We start from the raw sequence: 6,303 nt of genomic DNA, 5'->3' as shown, positions 1-6,303 counted from the left end.
GCTGGGCGAGAACATCTGCGCGAGCGTTCAACAGCTCCCTACGGAGCCCGCGCTGTGGAGTTGTCCTTGAAAGACTGGTTTTCCTCCTTATTCGTTGTTAATGATGAACCGGTAAGCCTGGGATGTAGACGTATTTGAAGGGGGTAAAACCATCATATGTTTCTCTACTGTTTTCTGAAGAAACTCATGCAAAATGTTCCCAGAATCCATGGGACTTAATGCTTGTCTTTTTTTTTTCCCGTGAAGAAATGTTATTTAAAAGTACTATATCACTGCCAGCTGCTAGTATCGTCACTTACTCATTTGAAACTTTCTTGTTATAGTTTGTCAGAGCACTAACTCTGGTGTCTCGTTAACCTGTTTGGAGAAGATACGGTAGATAACATATAGTCAGTATATCTTTGCAGTCTCCCCACCTCTCCTGCTCCTCTCGGAGAGGGCAGGTGGTGGTAGCAGGGCAGCAGTAGGTGGAAGGGATGAGGTCAAGGGAGCAGCAGCAGCTTGGATCAGGCCAGCGTCGCGCACAGATGCTTCCTCCGAGGCGGCCCACCAGCAGCACGAAGAGCCACCTCCGTAACAGCACACACTGGGACGGGCAGAAAAATCTCCCTGGTTTAGAAACTGCACCAGAGAAACTCTAAAACCTCTGTTCCTGAGGCGTGACTAGAGGGGAGGTGGGTGTGCGGCCCCTGACCCGCCGCTGCGAGGAGGAGGAAGGCGTATGGATTGCTGCTGGGTGTTCCGGTGGAGATGCTGGTGCCTGCCGAGCCAACGGGCTCCCAGTGGTCACATTTTGGCCCCAGTTCTGCAGCATGAGAGCGCGCTGATCCTGGATAGCTCCTGTTATTTCAGTGAACGCACTCCCGCTGGGGAGTATGGACTACCGCTAGCTGCAGCCCTATTCGGGTGACCTGTGTTGCTTGGTTTGCTCGGAAATCATGTATGCAATATTTATTTTTGTATGTTGAGTAAGATCTAAAGTGTTTAAAAGATTCTTAATACCGATATCGCCAGAAAAAAAAAATAGTTGTTTTGCAACGGGTAAGCCTGTAATATATAAATTATCGTTAAATATATATATATATATATATATAATGTTTCGCATTACTTTTTAAAAAGAATCAACTTTATTTTGCAAGGTCAGTAATTAAAGCAGGGTGTCATGGAATTGCTTTACAGTTAAGCTAAACTTTTTTATCTTTTTTTTTTTTTTTTAAAAAAAAAACCCCACTGTCGTCCTAAATTGTTCTTTTATGAGCTCAATTTTGGCTACTTGTGCTCCAAGGTGACTTGTGCTTTGGCAAGTTACAGTATGCTTATGCTCCGAAGTGCTTTTTTTTTTTGGTGAGTTAGTTATACAGATGAAGGAAGGCAATGCTGGAACCCAAATGCTTTGTAAAGGGCTCCCGGGGAGTGCCGGCAGGCCCCCATCCAGCAGCATCCGTGTCGGATACCGTCAATCGTGGGAAATCTGCAGCTCTGAGCGTGCAAGGTGCTGTCTTTGAGTTTTGTGGCCTTTGGAGTGAACTCCACTTGCACTCCGGGGAGTGCTATTGAAGGAGGAGGAGGAAGACCGCGAGCAGCACTTGCTCCCAGTTTAGCTTGAGGTGATTTCTCTGGGGAAGGCAAGCAGGCTGGAAGCCTCGGTGTGCTTCGCTGAGTGATTTTTTTTTTAAAAAAAATGTATATATACATCGTTGTGAAATTGAACTCTGAACACTGTTTCTTTCCTCTTTTTAACTTTTTATATCAAACTGACTTTTTTTGGAGGAAAGGCTGCCCTCGCTCTCAGACCACCCTTGCGTTTTGCTGTCCTTGCAATTCTCCTGTGACTTGCTCGCAGATCGCGAGTGTTAAGAGGGTGGTTGCAATCCGCTGTTTTATGCAAGTTAGAGCTATCTCTGGAGACCCTGGGAAAGAAAAATAACCAACCCAACAGTCTTTCTAAAGCCTGTCCCCCTCCTTTGCAAGCTTTCCTGAGCAGAGGAAGCCCAGTGCTGATTCATGGGCACTTACTCTGTAGGGGTTGAGGGGAGAGTGAGGTGAAGGGGGTTACGGCTTCTCTGACAGCAATTTAAGTATTTATTTATTATTGTCATCCTGTGAAAAAGGAAGAGTTTAAGTCTAGAAGGACCATGCTCAGTGGTTCAGCCATTCTTCTGCGTTGTTGGGGGGGGGGTTAAACATTGGCCAAGCGTTTCGGCAGCGCTTTTGGGCAGGAGGAGGGACATGTGCTTTGAGAAGGCGTGTCGGAAAACCAGCGCGGTGCACGAAGCGTGGGAAATCGGGGATTGCTCCTGAACGTCTTGCCTGTCTGCTCAACCAAGGTGGGCTTGAGGCTTGAGCCCTATCGCACGTGGCCAGCAGTAGCCCCTCGTGGGGAGCTCCCCACCGTCCTCAGGGCTCACATGCTGGTGGTGGCAGCTCAGCTGGACATTTTAAGGCTTTGCTTTTTTACTTTGGGCCTTGCTGTTCACCATGTGCATTCAGGAGTCACTCAATAAGATACCTGACCAGCAGCGAGAAGCAGATGTTACCTCCTAACCTGAGCTGGCTGCCTTGGTCAACAGCTTACAGTCAAGCTTCTGGCTGCATTTTCTGGCTTCTCCCTCTATTTCCCATATATTTTTGCAGTTTTGTTGTTATTTAACAAGCCTAACCTGTGGTATGGTAACTGTGAGCTAGTTCTGTATAACCACACGGGCTGAGCGGCAGGAGGGGCTCAATTTCTTCATAAGATGTTGGACTTTTAGGACAACTGCCACCCCAGGAAAGGTGCGGTGCCTTCGGTGAGATGACTTGGGCTCCAGTGCTAGCTGGCTCATCGTGTGCACCGACAGACAGAATCTTCATACTGGGTTTAGATGGAGCTCAGACAGACCAGAGACCTTTTTGGGTACCTGGTAGCACACTCTACCCACAAAGACTGGAATGCCACGGGTCAAATTTAGTTATTGGTGTTGTAGAGGTGTTAAACCAAGCCGGTTACTTCTACACCCTTTGTAGTCAGTGGAGGAAAAGTCATATTTTAGGGGCTGATTCACCGTAAGCTAAGGTGGATGGGTAAATTGTCTCAGCTCAGGCACACGATGGACGTGCCTAGAAAAAAATAGCTTGGATATAAATCTTACATCCCTCCTAGGGTGTCCAGCTGCCAGCCAGGCGGTTACGCCAAGCCCAGCGCTTCGCAAGTACCTGAGCAGGAGCCACTCCTAAGCCCATCGCCAGCTCTGCTCTGCCCACGACGTCGCTGCAGCTGGAGAAAGGCCCAGTTCTTGGGCTGTGCTGGTCCCTGTCCCCCCACTGGTGTGCCCTAGTTGTGCTCTTCAACAGGGACCTGAGCCCTGCCCAACTGAGCTGCTACCTCCGGCTGTGGTACGAGGATGATGGATGGTGGCTTCAAAGGGGACGTTCAGGTGACTGAGACCGAGCGGGGAACCTGCACAGGATCCTCCCCGGGCCAGCAGGTCCGTGTGCCCCGTCCGCCTGCAGAGCTGCTGGGGGCTTTGAAAGCACATAAATGCTGAGCTGCACCGTATTTATATAGGTTCTATATATGTGATAGTGCTTATAAATGTCTAAATTTTTTAACTCTTGTAAATGCTGTACATTTGTATAAATAAATGTTTTAAATATTCAGATGACGTGCGAGGTGCCTGATAATGTAGAATTCCTGTCACCAGCCCTGGTCGTTGATGCGATGTCACCCCCTGTGCTGGGACTCTTGTCCGCTTTTCCTTTCTCTGATGTCCTACTAGCAAAAAAAAAAAAAAAAAAAAAAAAAGCAGCTAAGCTGTATTCAGAGAATTTTGTTATTTTGTTTTAACTCCTCCCGTAGATAATGAATCTTCCCCATGGTTTCCTCCTGTTGAGCTCCCATGGCTATTCATTGCAAATTGTGTTCTGTTGGGCATTTAATAAAATGAGTCTGAGGAGGTTCCTGTTTAGTTTGTGACTCCTGGATCTTCCTTTCCCCTGCCCGTTCTGGGAAAGCTTTACGTTTTCCATAATTGTGCTGTCACACTGATTTAGTCCCAGCGTGTTCTGGGGGTTTTCACGCAATTATTTCTAATTTCCATTCCTGAAACCAACAATTACTTGGATGTAAACGACTTCATGTAGCTCATGAAAGGGTTCAGACAAAGTTATCTGTGGATAATGTGAAGCTGGAGGCAGCCCATGGTGCTTCTGCACCGCCCAGATTCCCACATCTTTAAGTTGAATAAATGCAATTTACAGTAGCACAGGCGGTTCCACGTTCACCTTTGTCTTACAAACACGCCTTGAGGCAAGAGACTTTGTCACCCCATTTCAAGAGGTGCCTCTGAGAACTGCCAGTCCCTGCTCAGGGTCAGGAACAGGAGGACCCTCGGGGCACCCGGGCTTGCATCACCTCTCTAGCTTACGGATTTTTGGCATTACAGGGCAGGGAGCTGAAGGCAGATGTGAGTTAACAAACACTTTGCTTTAATTTCTGCAAAGCAGTTGAATTCATTGTCAGTAAAAACAATTCATCTCGACCCTGTAGCTCTTTTCCTCCCCTCACACACCACCAGACACAAGCCTTCTCCTGCTTTCTTGGGCAAGTCCTCAAGCGGCCCAGTCCAGCTTTCAGCAGCCCAGTTCATGCAAAACCCACCCAGCACCAAGGCACCAAAGCGATGCTGAACCTCCTGACGGCAGCAGCTGTAATTTCCAATACTTTTTTGGGGGGGGACACCTGAGAACCTCTTCTCCATCACGAGCCAAAATCCAGCACAGTCCTACTAAAACCACTTTGTACTAACCGGCTGGGCAAAGCTTTTGAGAGCATTTTTAGCCCCTTAAAGAGGCTCAAGCAACCAGCAAAGGTTATGCTCCAAGTGTGTCACTAACGCCAGGAGGTTCCCATACATTCCTGTTCAAGGCTGGGGAGAGGACTCTGCACCACGACTTGCTCTTTCGACCACGAAACTGCCAACAAGTTGAATTCTGATTCTGGGAAAAAAAGTTATCACCATTCCTATATGTAGGTAGTGGGAAAGGAAATGGAAAATGTACTTCAAATATGTCTGTTACGGAATCAAGGGCCAGCATAAGTTAACTCTCATGACCTGAAGGTGCACACCACGGAAATGGCGATGCCCCAAAAGGCATCAATTCAGACTTTAAAAACCGAGATGGGAACCAGCCCTCTGACTCAAAGTCCTTGTACCCCCTACAGCAGAGTCCTTGTACCCCCCACACTCTCTGCTGCAGGTCAAACTGGGCTTCCAACCTCACCAGATCATTTCACTGGCTCTTGCATCAGTTTCTCTTCACTCGTCTCTGGATGGGATTCCCCTTGACATTAATCCTGACTTCCACTTGGATCCCTCCTTAGCCAATCATTGCCCAGGCTGATCTAAAAACTTCCTTCCTTTAGCGTTGACATTGTATATTTGGAAGCATTTTAAATGTGTCTACTTCAACTTACATGAATTTCTGGGGTTTAAGGTTTCCTCTTCCTTCTTAAAGATTTCATCAAGTTTTAGGCATGTAGCATTTACACATTTCATCCCACGGAGCTCAGCCTTACAAGGCTAAAAACAAAACAGCAGAATATCTTCAACATGATGGATCCTATCCACAACAAAGGCAAACAGACCCAACGTAGGGCTGATGATACTGGAAAAACAAAGAAAGTGATACCAAGCTGTCAAAAAAAGCCTCCCAGAGGTTTTTATGCTGAGAGGCAACGTGAGCAAGCCAGCTTTGCTGACGTTTATGAACATTTCACTACTCACCCATGTAAAATTTCAATAGGTTTTAGTTGTGCTGCAGATGTTCCTATCAAGCTTTCCTGAAGACAGGCTAAACCTCAACTTGTCAGTCCACACGTGTTGGAAATGGCTAACCCCAGCCTCCTCCTTGAAAAGCGTCGGTTTGGGGTGGTGGTAAGGGGCTGCCAGCCAAGTCCTTTCTGCTGGCAGGTGCTGGAAGGAGGGTATTTTAAGTAGGTAACTATTTTAAAGGGGTAACTTGCTCGGGTTTTTTTCCTGTAGAAACTTAAATAATCCTCCTGCTGTGAGGCTGTGTGCCGTGCAGTGCTGTTTCTGGCCAGCCAAGCTCAAGAGCTGCATCTAAAGCCCACGGCAGGTGTCACTGGGAACAGAAGGACGCGGGGTTGATTTTACTGACCCCACAGCTGACCACCTGGAATGGGTATTTCTGACGGTTCGTGCTCAGCTCATACCTTACCAACCTAAGCACAGGTAGGGTGCAACACACGCACCCACACGTGGCTGTTTTCACAACCAAAATGATGGGTTGCCACCTGAAAAC

This window comes from Leptosomus discolor, chromosome 5, assembly GCF_034619465.1.
Source record: "Leptosomus discolor isolate bLepDis1 chromosome 5, bLepDis1.hap2, whole genome shotgun sequence".
Classification (NCBI taxonomy): Eukaryota; Metazoa; Chordata; class Aves; order Leptosomiformes; family Leptosomidae; genus Leptosomus; species Leptosomus discolor.
This window is presented reverse-complemented; position numbering follows the sequence as displayed.